At 36.1% G+C, this 15549-nt stretch overlaps 1 pseudogene; it reads left to right on the plus strand.

The window, feature by feature from the left end:
* The first annotated feature begins 245 nt into the window (after positions 1-245).
* On the plus strand, positions 246-13888 carry LOC125199123 (uncharacterized; annotated as a pseudogene).
* The last annotated feature ends 1661 nt before the right edge of the window (positions 13889-15549 follow it).

Genomic DNA, 15549 nt, shown 5'->3' on the forward strand with positions numbered 1-15549 from the left:
GTGGAGGATGTGGTGACTGTGGACGTGGCAGAGCTACGGAAGGAGATGGTCGTGATGAGAGAAGAGATGGGGGAGTCAAGAAGTAGCTGCAGGAAATTAAGGGGAGTCTGGATGCCCTAGCTGAGCGATCATCTGCCCAGAATGAGAGGATGACCGATGCGGTCAAACTTATGCAGAGAATGGCAGAATGGTTGGGAGAGGTGCTTCCCCAGACCCAATAGAAGTTGCCCTCTGGACCTAGCAAAATGGTCCGGCAGCCCAGCCCGGGAAGTTCTTCCCAGCAGCAGCTTCCACCCCCCTCCAAGCCATTGGTAGCCCCACTTGTGTCTCTAGCCCTTGCGTCTGTCTCTGTGAGAAAACCCCTGATGAAAACCCCCATGATTACTGAAGAGGAAGCGCAGGCGTCACCGGCGAAGAAAAAGTTGAAAGTGCAGCGCCTCATCGTACCACCCAGGTCTGGCTCCCAGGGGGGCCAGACCCAGAATTGAAATTCCCCCCATGACCAAGTAAATTTTACTTTCAATTGTTTCATTTTTTTTATGTTAATTTTTTTTTAATTGTGCTAAGCATGTGTGATTGTTTTTCTGTGTGTTCTCCCACTTAGCCCAATCTTTGGCCTAAGTGTGAGAAGTTTTTTGTTAAAATTTATATATAGCATGTTGTTTTTCTGTTGCAATGTGTTTTCTTCCCCCACTTAGCCTTAGCCCAATTCTTGGTCTAAGTGTGAGAAGTTTATGTGTTTATTCAGCATGTTGTTTTGATATTTGTGTCTTTGTCTTCTCCCACTTAGCCCGTTGCACGGTCTAACTGTGAGAAGTTTTCTTTGTTATTTGTTTTGATTGTGTGCACCAACTCCCTTAGTTCCCCTCTTCACTAGGACAGCTTGGAGACAAGCTGGAGTGAAGTGGGAGGGGGGTACGAGAGTTAGTGCAATGTGTGCTCAGCATGTGTAAAAATCCCTAGGTCTAGGAGTTAGTCAGTTTTTTTAGGGTATGTGTTTTAAGCATGAATTAGCAAGGATAATAAGGCAAGATTCCCTTAGGGAGAGTAATTGAAAATAGGATACATTACAACTTTGATGCCTCTTTCCTTAATAAGCTAAAATCGGTTTGGAAGAAGTGAGGAAGATAGAAGATGTCTTAGCAGACCTAGTTGTGAAACCCCATAAACATCAGTTAGGTATAAGCCTTAACATTGAGTGTTAGTATGCCTTGAATCTGTATAGGATTGTGTTTCCTAATTGGAATAGGATTATGTTTCCGAATTAGAATAGGATTATATGTGTGTCTATTTATATGGGAGCAGGGCACATAATTCTGTGATCTAACAGATCCAATCAGTAGCCATAATCCGAAAACACTCTGAATAATATCTGTTCTCCGTTCCTGCCTGTGGAGGTAGTCAACAACGTTAGTGAACCACGTAAATCTGTGTCCATTTACGTTCTTTTGTTTCTCGATTTACAATTGCTCTATTTGTCATAACAAACTGGTATCAGGGCCAGGTTAGGTGGCTATGGGTCGGGTCGCGACCCATGTTATGATGATGCGTCTGTCTCGATGTGATCTGGTTTGAGGGGAAGATTTGTTATGTACAAACTCTATCCCACATCGGGAGTCTGAGGGAAGTTGGAAGGTGTATATAATTACTATCTAACCCCAATTAGTTTGAGGCCTTTTGGGAGTGACCCAAAAACAAATCCGTGCACGCTTGACCCAAATCGGACAATATCAAACGTTTGTTACAGTCAACGATCCTAACAAATTATCAGAGCCTGGTTTTCGGACTAGGGTTTTGAATTCCGCTGCTAGGGTTTTCTGGTAAATCCAAGATGTTTTCTCTGAACGTGAAGGTCGACACATTTGGGAGAAGTTTCTTCGTCTGGCATTGTAATGATGCGTTTGCAAGGGAGAATTCAAGTCAATGTGGAGATTTGTTAGTATGCCTTGAATCTGTATAGGATTGTGTTTCTTAATTGGAATAGGATTATGTTTCCGAATTAGAATATGATTATATGTGTGCCTATTTATATGGGAGTAGGGCACATAATTCTGTAATCTGACAGATCCAATCTATAGCCATAATCTGACAGATCCAATCTATAGCCATAATCTGAAAACATTCTGAATACAATTTTTTCTCCGTTTCCTGCCCGTGGAGGTAACCAACAACGTTGGCGAACCACGTAATTCTGTGTCTATTTACGTTCTTTTGTTTCTCGATTCACAATTGCCCTATTTGTCATAACATTGAGTGCTGACAATCTAAAAGGGGAACTGCCACCTGATGCTTAGGGAGAAGAATATAGAAGGGAGAATAAAAAATATATATATCTGGAGGGATAAGCTGGACGAAGTCCAGGGGAGGAAAATTAAAAAATATGTATATATATATATATATATTATATTCTGGAGGTATAAGCTGGACGAAGTCCAGGAACATGAGGTATAAGCTGGACGAAGTCCAGAGAGAAGAAATAGTATAAAAAAAATAGGAGAAAAAAAGGAGGTTAGAAGGAGAAATTCTCATAACCCGAAGCATCGGTGGCAGAAAATAACTTAGAGCGTTTGATCCTAACATCCCTAGTGAGGAATGAGTGATCGAGCGAATCCAACAACTGGTGAAGCTAAAGGCTATCTGGACAAACCGACAAGCCGACTAGGTAGAAGAAGGGAAGGAGAGGATTTGGAGAGTGTAGACTATTGGATTGACCTTAAACTTGTGGGGACATATGCTTAAAAATCTGAACTAATTTATGCCTATGTGTTTTATTCTCTTAAGTGTTTGTTTCTTTTGTATGTCAATAGGATGTCCAGGTCTAGGAGTTTTTTTTTAGTGTGTCGGTCAGGGAATAACCATGCATTGAAATTCGTCTTATTTATCTTTTTCTTATCTTTATACTTGAAGACAAGTATGGTTTAAGTGTGAGCAGTTTGTTAAGGCTAATTTCATGCATTGGTTATAGGGATAAATTTTGTAATTTTCTGGGTCTAACAAGGTTTTATAAGCCAGGTGTGTAGAGAAATCGTCAGCCCCATGAAGAAGATGAAGATTGCCTGGAGGAAGAAGCTGGCAGGAAAAGTGAGCGGAAGAAGGAGTTACTAGACTGAGGAGCATCCGATTGGAGGGAAAAATGGGAATCACAGGAACAGTCTAGAAGCTCTATCCACTATAAATAAGAGCATGCGATCAACGTGAAATTATCTCTCTCATTCCATTCGGCTCTTAGCTTAGTTTTTCCACTTTTCTCTACACACACTTAAGGGGAAACATTTTGGGGAGTGCACTTTCAGATCTAGTTGTGGTGTAACACAATCTCTGCGGAGGCGAAGATACAATCCTTTACTGCTTTTCGCTTTTCATTCCATATTTCCCCGAGTCTTCGCTGTTCGAAGCTCGGTTATGCTTTGTTATTGTTTCGCTAGACATTTCGCATTTTGCTATGGATATTTCTATTTTTGTTTCAGTTATGATATTGTCTTTTTTATTTGTTTGCTTTGATGGATATTGTTGGTTGATTTGAGTTCGAAGTTTGAATTACTTGGAGATTGTGGTTGATCGGTTGAATCTAGTTGAATCTATGAAGATCGGAGATGGAAATGGTGTTTTATTGTTGTGGATGGCTTGGATCCGGAGTGGATGAAGCATCCGACGTATAGATCTGTTCGCATTTGCATGGTTATGATATTTTGAATTCTATTTACTTGTTTGCCTCGTCAGTAGTCATGGATCTGTATTTATTTTAGCCGTTCTTGATGTCCATCGATTTAATTTCGTTAGCCCCTGTTTCGATCTTTATTTGCTCTGTTTTTCATCGGTTGTTTCGTGATAGAAATTAGGAAGATGATGTCGCTGTTAGTTAGTCCTTAAGTTAGTTAATTTGCAGCTTTTTTCAGTCGTACTATGTCGTTTTGGGAAATGGTCCCCACGTTTCGCTTTTCGTCTGCCTAGATCTAGCTGTTAGAGTAGAATATTTCTTTTACCCAGTCTAGGAATTAAAACTCAACCCAAAAAATTGCGTGGCAGTAGCCAAAAATAGCTCCCAGGTCTTTGAACATGTTTTCTTACACATCTGTCTCTGTGGATTCGATCCCTGCTTCCTTGTACTAATCTTTTTAGCTATAGCGGGTTGAGGGTTTTGAAGGGCGAAGCAAGTGATTGTGTGCCCAACGACAGGTTACCCAAGATTCTCTGAGTTCCTAAACCCGGTGTCTAGTGGATTCTCTGGATCGGGAGATTTTATTTTAAACACATCTCGCTTACTCTTCGACCACTCTTCAATGCGCTACAAGTCTGAGACTTTTGACAAGTTCAAGGATTTTAAGGCTAAGGTAGAGACGTGTCATGGTAAGAGTATCAAATGCTTGCGATCTGATTGCGGAGGCGAGTACCTAAGTGCCGAGTTTTTGGACTACTTATCAGCTGGACTACTTATCAGCGTCGGGAATTCAATCCCAACTGACTGCACCGGGCATACCCCAGCAGAATGGCGTAGGTGAAAGAAGGAATAGGACTTTGTTAAACATGGTCTGATCGATGATGAGTTATGCACAGTTACCAATTTCATTTTGGGGGCATGACTTGCTATCAGCAAGCTATATATTAGACAACTTACCTTCTAAATCAGCCCAATCTGGAACATCTTAGAGTGTGGGGGTGTCCGGCTCATGTAATGGAAAAGGATCCAACTAAGCTGGAATCTAGGATGGAGGTATGTGTGTTTATAGGTTACCTTAGAGGATCGAAAGCTTATGAATTCAATAGTCTCCGAGATAAGAAAGTCATTGTGAGCACGCATGCCACATTCTTAGAGGAAGACTTTGTAATGAATCATAAGTCCAGCAGTGAGATAGCTCTTGAAGAGCTAACTTCAGTCACAAGTTCCATTAATCAAGAACAGACACCTAGTGTAACAACAATTCCAGAAATTTCAACTTATACACCAAATGTTGTAGTGCCGCGTCGCAGTAGGGGGGTCTCTCATGAGCCCGAAAGATACATTGGTTTGAGAGAGTGCATGGATCACTCCTCAGACAACAATGTACTTGATCCCTAGAATCTTGCATAGGCGCAGGCAGATGTCGATCATTGCGAATGGATGAAAGCAATGGATTCGGAACTACAATCAATGGTAGACAAAGACGTCTATGATTTGTCTATCCTACCCGAAGGTTGTACTGCCACGTGGCAAAAAAAATTTGATAAAAGACGGTCAGCAATTTGTTGGTCTTTATCCAGCAATATTTCTCGTCCAGCAATATCCGACACACTATACAACAATCTATAGATTGCTGTGTAGTGTTTGTAATATTGTTATGTAGCGTTTATAATATTGTTGTATAAGTGGTGTCACGGAGTCACTTTAAGAGGGGTTGTCATTTTAACACAAACCTATATATATATATATATATATATATATACATATATACATACATATAGGGTAGTTAAAAAATGCAAACTTATATATTGTACAAACTCAAAACTCCTCAACCCAGCTTCAACACAGTTTCAATACAATATCAACACAGTGTAAAATTTCAAGATTTTAATGTCAACACAGTATCAACACAATATCAACACAACATCAATCATTGACTACCGTTAAAATTCTGTTGACATTTTCCTGTTGATGTTTTTTTGTGATCTGTTGACATTTTTCAATGGTCCAGATCATAGTTTTGAGTTTGTACAATATTTAAAGTTTTCATTTGATCACATTCCTATATATATATATATATATATATATAGGAGAGCATTAGGGTCCAAGTGTCCCTTTAGTATTAAGTTCAAATGTATTTCCAGCCTTAGGATTCACTTGATGGACGGATTAGATGTAAAGTATAAATCATACCCCGAGTTACATTATTTAGGAGTTGTGGTTACATTATGGGGGTAAAATTGGTACATCATATTCAGGATTCGGTTTTTAAACGGAAGGAGCAAAATATCCGCTATTTCTCTCGATTTCTCTCTCCCATTTAACCCAAATCGACGAAAACCTAGTTTCCCACTTTTGCTTTCTATATTCAATCATAGTTTGTGGCGATTCCTTATCAACTAAAGAAGGAGACCTCAATCCATCGCGAAAAAGTGGAAGATGAAGCTTATATCAACAATTGGCGACCGGAATTGTGGTGTAAACGTGTATTTGTTCAAAACTACGCCGAGTGTCGTAGGTTGGAAAATTTAAGTTGAGGCCTCCATTTTTCAACCGATTTAAGGTAATTTAGACATGGGATTCTCTCAATCATCTTCTATATACATTAGTTACTCAAATGCCCAATTAGAATTGTCCAATTTTATGTTTACATTACCGAGACAATCCCTAGAATTTTCGTGAAAAGAATCGATTTTTAAGGTAAAGATTCGTTTGTTGTAGATAATCATACTTCATTTCTCTTGTTCGTATTTAATTACTGAGCAAGGTTATGTACATTATTGATGTTCATTGTTTGTAGTTGTCTATTAGTAGTTGTCGTTACATTATTCAAGGTTGTTGTATACATTATTGCTTAGTCAGCATACATTAGTCGTCATGTTTGTACTACATTATTGTGAATTGTTGTGTACATTATTTGTGCTATAATTTACATTATTTACCCCAGTGTGATAAATTAAAACAGATCCATTATGTAGTAATGTATGCTCTCTACGACAATAATGTAAAAGACATAAGTCTTCATGTTGGTGTGTAGATACATTATTCATCTGGTGATGTAACATTATTCATTTTCAGCATGTCTTTATTTTAACGCATATATGACGTACATTGTTCAGTATGCCATTATAATCTCACTTTTATTATGAACTTTTGAATAGGGTCGAAGAGGACAAGAGTAGATTATGAAGATGAGTGTGATGATTACTTTGAGGAGATGGATGTAGAGGATGTAGGGGATGGAGGTCGTCGAAAGAGAGATGATGTGCTCTATTTTAGGAGGACATAAACAGTACTGTAGCAAGATTTTGTACTCCGTTTAGTATTGCAAATGTATATAGATTATTTTCTGTGTTGACATTATTCGTGGAACATGTTACATTATTTAATAGATTATGTTACAATATAACATATTCATCATGTATTAAAGTTTGTTATCTTAAAATAATGTAAACCTACGTTATCAATAATGTAGTCGTTACAGCTTTGATGTATGGATTGTTAAATTAAATAAAGTAAATAGTATATCTCAAAAATTAAAATTTTCTATGCTTTCAATTAAAGCGGTTTACGTGTTATTTAATTATAATATGCTATAACAATTTTGTTGAAGAAAGATGTGGTTTAGATTAAAAGTTATTCTTGATTTATGAATAATGTAACATGTTAAGTTGTTTGTTGACATTTGATAAGGCTAATTTCATGCATCGGTTATATGGTGAAAAGCGTTACATTTTGCCGGGTCTAACACGATTTATAAGCCAGGTGTGTGACAGAATCGCTAGATCAAGGAAGTGCTGAAGGAAACAATCTAGCGAAGGAATGAAGTAAAATGAGCAGAATCTAAGGAAAAAAAAGAAGGCGTGAAGGAGGGAGTCAGTAGCTGAGGGCAACAAAGTCTATCTATACCTCGCTGGCCCCACTCCAACGCCTATAAATAGAAGAGCATGCAACATACAAATCATCACTTTTTTTTCGCTCACTCTTAGCTCACACACATAACACACACTTGGGAATGGGAGATCTGGGGTAGTTTTGGTTACGAAGGGGTTCATTTCTTCAGAAAGTTTCAGTTGCAGCACCGTCCGCGTGTGGGCGAAGATACAATCTCTTTAAATTTCAGTTTGTTTTGCACTTTTACGGTCGAACTTCACTTTTGGGAGTCGATTTGGTTGTTGATGCTACTGATTATCTATTCACTTCTGTTTGTTTGCGTTTATCTGTGATTGTTCAAGTTGATTTACATAGATCCTGCTGTTGAGAGTTTATTTTGACAAGTTATATGTCGATCTCTGTTTTTGCTGCGGTAGTACTCGATTTGGGAATTTGGTGATAGATCTGTGGTTTGTTGATTGATTGGAGATTGTTGTTTAAATCTGAAGTTACGAAATGTTTCTTTTGGTTGGAGTTTGTGTCGGACGCTTGGATCCGGAGTGGATTTAGCGTCTGAGTTTGGATCCGAAGTGAGGAGGTTGAGTTGTGCATGGATTTTGAGTTTTCCGCTTGGTTTTTGTTTTACTTCGTCTCGCTTCTGTAGATCTGTTTAGTTCTTCATTGTTACTCATTAAAATGGTTTAAATTCAGTCTGCTCTGTTCCGATTTGGTTCATGTTATTTTTATTCTGAGTTTTTACGCAATTTGGTTGAAGAAGATGATGTCGCTGTCAGTTAGTACCAGAGTTAGTTGTTTTGCCAGCTTTTCATCCGTACTCTGCTTTTTCAGTCATGGTCCCCACAGTCAGTTTGTTTCCCAGGTCTAGGTAATTAGAGTAGTTTCTTAGATCTAGTGATAGTTCGGGTAGTTTTCGTGCATGCTTTTGTTGTTTCGCCTAGGTCTAGCTGTTAGCGTAGCAGTTTAAATTCCCAAGTTAAGTTTATATTCCTCAACCCAAGAAAAATGCGTGGCAGCAGCCAACCCCAAAAACATTCCAAATCCTTGAACATGATTATTGCGCATCCATCTCTGTGGGATCGATCCCTACTTCCCTGTGCTAGGTTTAGTAAAGTGGTTGAGGGTTTTTGAAAGAGTGCTCTGTGTGTCCAACGACCAGGATTTTCCGACGACCAACGAGTTCCTAGACCGCGTGATCTAGAGGATTTGTTGGACCAAGGAAACCTGTTATATTCTTTCTGTGCGCACACCGTGTAAATCACCTCTTTTCAATATTATTTGCATGCCCTTTGTTTCATTATTTACTACTTAGTGATACATTATCCAATAGGCAACTCGGAATAATGTATAACATGTTTGTTAACATTATTGTCACGCGTATGAGCTTTGGAATGCAAAGTGTTTGTGATATACGTTACATTATTAAACTCAATCACAACATTATAACAACTTAAATACACTACTATATGCTAATAAAAGCAATAATGTAAACATGATCCGTCTTCATGTTGTTGTTATATACATTATTCAGTTGGTGTTGCAACATTATGCGCTTTCAGCATAATTATATTTAATACAATTGTGAAATAAATTATTACCCTGAAGAAACATTATGCACACTCTCTCTCTTCCATTAAATGTATCTCACGCTCCATCTCTTTCTCCCAAAATTTTACTTATTTTTCCTCCTGTAAAAAATGATAAACATCTAGCTTGCATCGACCTCATCAATAATAATTTCTACACGTATAAGATCATTTCTATTAGCCGAATTTCACTCGAAAGAAACAATTTTGCCGTCGACTTCTTCTTCTTTGGGATGGGTTGGCGCGACAGAGGGGGCAACTATGGTGGATTTATGTCGGAGGCAAAGGGAAATCGACCGGGGGAGGGCGTGACCGACTTCTTCTTCTTTGGGGCGGGCCGGCGCGACGGAGGGGGCAACCATGGTGGATTTCTGTCGGAGGCAAAAGGAAATCGGCCGGCAGAGGGCGCGATCGCCCCCTCCTCCCCCTGCATCCTCCACTGCTTGAGATATTGAAAGACAGCCCAGAGTTTTTACTGTGGTTGTTTGATTTTGTTTCATTTACGGAATGGAGACTTAATCTTGCTAAAAAAAAGAAGCGTGAATCATGGAAACTTACTAACTGCATAATATATCATATGCCAACCTTACCCTTTTATCAATATTATAATTATTAAAAGAAAAGATAAAATGGAGCCATATAAACCGTCAACTCCATAAATTGAAGGGATGAGATTGACTTGGATATTTGACATAAAATGAGTTATGGACCAGATCACTCCCCTATATATATATAGGGGTGCGTTATAATGATAACCCCAATTTGTGTGATAACCCTATAACTAAATCTCCACCACACATTTTTAAAATATGTGGTCTAGATTTAATCTAACAAAACTATCATTTTATCAAATAAAACTATCATTTTTGGATATATTAAGGGCAAAATTGTCATTTCATTTTAAAATTTGGTGGGAAAGAAGAAAACTTGACTCAAACGCTCCATTCAATTTCTCTCACACTCAAACCCTGCATACAATTTCTCTCACACTAAAACCCTCTGAATCGCATTTCAAACCCTACGAATCGAAGGAAAAATCATCAAAATTCTGGAATATGTCGAAGGAAAACGCTCGAGCATCATCGAAGAAAGGTTGGATGAAGTTTATTACTTATTTCACTTTTGATTTTGCTCGATTTATCATTTTGCTGGAGATTTTCTCGATATTTTTTAGATTCTGTAGTTTTTTAGTGTAGATATTTCTTATATTTATACAATATCGTTCATGCATGACAATATTGAGAACAATCTATATATTTAGATTTACAATTTGCTGTGTGTGCTGCTGCTGTGTGTTTTTCTGTGTTTGTGTATGTGTTTTGCTTTGTTTATGTGTGTTTTGCTGTGTGTGTGTGTGTGTGTTTGGATGATCTGTTTAAATGTAGAAATTGTGCTTTTGCTTGATAAAATGATACTTTGGGTGCATAAAATGATAGTTTCTGAATAGTGTTTTGTTCTACTTGACAAGTTATGCCCTCTCTGCTTTTTTGAACTCATTGAAATTTAGAAAATGATAGTTTCAGAAGATAAAATGATAATTGCCCTCGATAAAATGATAGTTTCATGGGATAAAATGATACTTTATGTTTGTGTGTGTGTGTGTCCTGATGCTACTGCTGCTGTGTTTGTGTGAGTTGTTGTGTGTGTCTCTGTGTTTTTGTGTGTGTGTGTGTTGCTATGTGTTTGGATGATCTGTTTAAATGTAGAAATTGTGCTTTTGCTTGATAAAATGATACTTTGGGTGCATAAAATGATAGTTTCTTAATAGTGTTTTGTTCTACTTAAGTGACAAGTTATGCCCTCTCTGCTTTTTTGAACTCATTGAAATTTAGAAAATGATAGTTTCAGAGGATAAAATGATAATTGCCCTTGATAAAATGATAGTTTCAGATTAGAAAATGATAGTTTCAGAAGATAAAATGATAATTGCCCTTGATAAAATGATAGTTTCAGATTATAATATGATAGTTTCAGATTAGAAAATGATAGTTTCAGAAGATAAAATGATAATTGCCCTTGATAAAATGATAGTTTCAGATTATAAAATGATAGTTTCAGATTATAAAATGATAGTTTCAGATTATAAAATGATAGTTTCATGAGATAAAATGATACTTTGACTTTATATAATTACATAAACTGTTTAACACACTGGAATCTTTTGTTTATTAGGAAAGAACATTCGTGATGTTGATGATGATGAACATAGAACATTAGCAGAAGAAGTAAAACATATAAAAAAATAAGAAGAAAAGAGAGAATGATGATGCAACTGATGGTAAGACAACTTCAAAGAAGGGCAAGAAAAAAGTTGTTGAAGATATTACAGTCATTAAGACAGCAACTTTGGCAAGAAGAAGGAATACTGACTTCTTCGTTGACATGCTTCAATCTCTAAACAAGAATCAAAGAAGAGCTGTTCGAGAGATTGGGTTTGGCGCACTCCTAAACTTCAATATAAGAAGTTTCCCAAGAGCATTGGGGTATTATCTGATCTACAACTTTAACCATAAAAGTTCATCAATTGAGTTGAACAGTGGGGAATCACTGTTTTTAGATGATGAAGATGTTCACATAACTCTTGGGTTCCCGATTGGATCTTTACCTATCAATAAAACCAAATTTCAGAAAAATATCCACATCAAAACTGAAATTGCTAGATTCTGTAAAGGTGGAGAGAAAAAAATGGTGCCAAAGTATGTTGTAGAGCAGATGGAGAGAGACAAAGAAGGTGGTGAGTTGTTTAAATGGACTTTTATGGTTCTCATGGAGTATGCCTTGATTAACACTCCTGCTGATGGAAATATGAGGCCAAAAATTTTAGATTACATAGCTGATGTTGAGAAGATCAAACAATACAATTGGTGTAGCTATGTCATATCTAGATTGCATGAAACACAAAAGAGGTGAGAAAAAACACAGCAAAGATATTTACCGGGCCAGTTATCTTTGTAGTGGTAAGAATATATTTGTTTTCCATTGTCTATGAATCTATTTACAGAAAAACTAATATTTAGTTTTTGTTTAATGTAGGCTTGTTACGTGGACAGGATTGTCTTTGAAAAAAAAATGGTGCCAAGATGTTATCCAACAGTTAAAGGATGGACTGCCGAACTGTTGAAAGAAAGACAAAGAGTAGAAATGGAGAATTCAGCTTTTGGTCTAGGTCATAAGTATGACTGATATAAAAAGAAGCCACATGAAGAAAATGATGAAGATGACGAAGATGATGAATCTCAAGATGTAGAAGGTTTGAAGACAAATGATCATGATGAAGAGGGGACAACCAGTGAATGGGAGAATTTCATAAATGAATGGAAGGGAGCTGCAAAGGATGTTAAAGCCTCAATGTTGAAGATTGTTGATGTCCTTGAAGCAGCTCCGGATAAACTCAGGAATCTCAATAGCTTTAAGATAATCTGTGATACAACAAGAAATGCAATGGGATTGAGAGAGGAAGGTGTGCAGCATGTTATAGAAAGTCATAATACAATGACACAGGCTATAAACAATGATGAAACTGATGATCCTGAATGGATTGATATCATGATTGAGTTAACTAAAGCTGCTGAGAGGACATATATACTGAAAAATAGGAATGAGTTCCCTACCTTCACTCTGATACCTGAATGTGACGACAGTCCTAATGAGAATCAAGAATTTAATTGAGAAAAGGATATGGAGAAGGAAAAAGATGATGAGGTGCAAAACGAGCAAGAGAAACAGAATGAAAGTGAAAAGGAAATGACTGATAAAGCAACTCGAAAAGAAAAGGAAAAAGTTTCAGAGAAAGAAGTTCAGAATGAAGAATATGAGGTAACTTTTAAAAATGATAGTTTAAGTACATAAAATGATTGTTTATATGGTTAAAATGATATAGGTTTAATGATGTTTTTTGGTGGTTCTGTTTTATTTGAAAACTGATACTTTTGCATCATAAAATGATAGTTTAAGCGGATAAAATGATACTTTTGTTTCATAATGATAGTTTTAGCTGATAAAATGATACTTTTGGCTGATAAAATGATAGTCATAGCTGATAAAATGATACTTTTCAGACGTGTCATAGCTGATAAAATGATAGTCATAGGTGATAAAATGATGCTTCTGAATTATATAATGACAAAATGATACTTGCATCAGATAAAATGATACTTCTTACTAATAAAATGATACTTTTGGCTGATAAAATAATACTTTTGGCTGATAAAATGATAGTCATAGCTGATAAATATAATTCATTTTTATGTTATATTCTGAATGTATTGCATGATTTTTGGCTGATAGTTTTAGATTTTTATGTCATAGCTGATAAAATGATAGTTACTATGGGTAAAATAATATCTCTTCTGTCAATAACAATTTATATTTTTTTAAATGAAAGCTTGACAGAGTTGATAACATAATATCCACTGTCATGGAGGATATAAATGGTGAATCAGGAGATGATGAAGTTTTAAAACAGAGAGAAGAAAATTTGAATAAGGACAAAGGGAAGAAGATGGTTTCTCCAGAACCTCCAGTCGAAAAGGAGAAAGTGGTCAGAACAACAAAGAAAATTGTTGAAGCAATGTGCTCTCCCTACAATGTCAGAGCAGTAAATCTGAAAGGAAAACTGAATAAAGAAGAGAGAGATATAATGTACTGGTTGATGACACATGAAGAAAGTGAATAGTAAGTTTTGAATTATATAATTATATTCTTATTCAGTTCTTTTAACTAACATTAAATATGAATTTGAAATCAGTTATGAGGTAGTTTATGAGAACGACAAGATCACAATGTTCAAGATTGACTTCCACAGCCTTGCTCCATGTACATACGTCAGGATCAACATCATAGATGCATGGGTTGTGTTCCTCAACTACAATGAAAAATTCAAATCAAAGGCATCACCGAGTCGTCTTTTCATCAACACCGCACCTACGGTACAGTAAACGAGTAAATAAATAATAGTATTACATTAAAAGTTAAATATATTTACAAAAATGTAAACATGACAGATTTACAACATTACTGCAAGGAGATCTGGTTGGACTGAAGCAGAGAGTCGAGAAAGATTTTGCTCACACTTGAATGAATTTGTGTCAAAGATTGAAAATTTCAAATGGGAAAAAATTATGACCTGGTAAGTCATAATTAGATATACATTACCAAACAGGGGTGCGTTATAATGATAACTCATATTTATGTGATAAGCTAATAACCCTATCATTTTATGGGTCAAAAGTATCATTTTTACTAAAAAATTATATTTATACACGATAAAATGATACTTTTAATCCATAAAATGATGTTCTGTTCTATAAAATGATACTTTTCGTCCATAAAATGAGGGTTATTAGGTTATCACCATAAATATAGGTTATGATATGATCACATCCCTTACAGAACAACATACCTATATTTTTGAAAATGACATTTGTATATAATGTTTTGAAAATTAGATATTCTTTCCAATCTGGGCGTACGAACATTATTATATCATCTGCTTCAATCTCAAAATGCAAATGATGGATGTGATTGACAATTCTCTGGTTAGTGAAGAGTTAATTGAGAAGAAATATGAAGATACACCAAGTACTCTGGTATGTTTAGTTAAATGCATTCAATATTTATTAGTTAAAATGCATTGAATATAATTCAGTACGGAACATAATATCATTTTTAATCAACCTCATGTATGTTTTGTGTTATTTGAATAGAAAAATTTCTTCCGAATTTATCTTGGAAATGGAGTCAATCCATCAATTGGGAGAACTGTCAAACTGTCAAAAACCAGATACATGAATATGCCATGGCAGAACGATACAAATAAAGTTGACTGTGGAATTTATGTGATACGCCATTTGGAGACTTTCATGGGTGGTCCTGTTCGTAACTGGAATTCGGGTTTAACGAAGAAGGTAACAGAGTCTTTCATAAAACTCCGTGCCAGATATACTGAAGCATTGCTTATTGGAGATACTAACAAGAAGGCTTTTGACACATTTACAATGATCCAGAAGAAGTTTGAGAATGACAGCAAAAAAGGAGAAATTGATGTTGAAAAGATGATAAGAGAATTTAAACCCCCTGAATACTAGCTTGTTTGACTTGAGAATAACGTTTTGTAATAGTGGTTTCGAATATAATCACCCAAGATTATCATTTTGTCATTATATAATTCAAAAGTATCATTTTATCTGCTGTGAGTATCATTTTATAATTTTATCAGTCAGAAGTATCATTTTATCAGATTATATATCATTTTGTCAGGTTAAAATATCATTTTATCCGTTGATAGTATCATTTTATCAGCTTATACATCATTTTATAAGGTTATTGTCATTTTATTTGCTGCGAGTATCATTTTTTCAGGTTAAAGTATCATTTTATCAGTTTATAAACAAAAGAATCATGTTATCAGCCAAA

This window comes from Salvia hispanica, chromosome 5 (genome assembly GCF_029641045.1).
Source record: "Salvia hispanica isolate PSC_SH4W2 chromosome 5, Shi_PSC_v1, whole genome shotgun sequence".
Classification (NCBI taxonomy): domain Eukaryota; kingdom Viridiplantae; phylum Streptophyta; class Magnoliopsida; order Lamiales; family Lamiaceae; genus Salvia; species Salvia hispanica.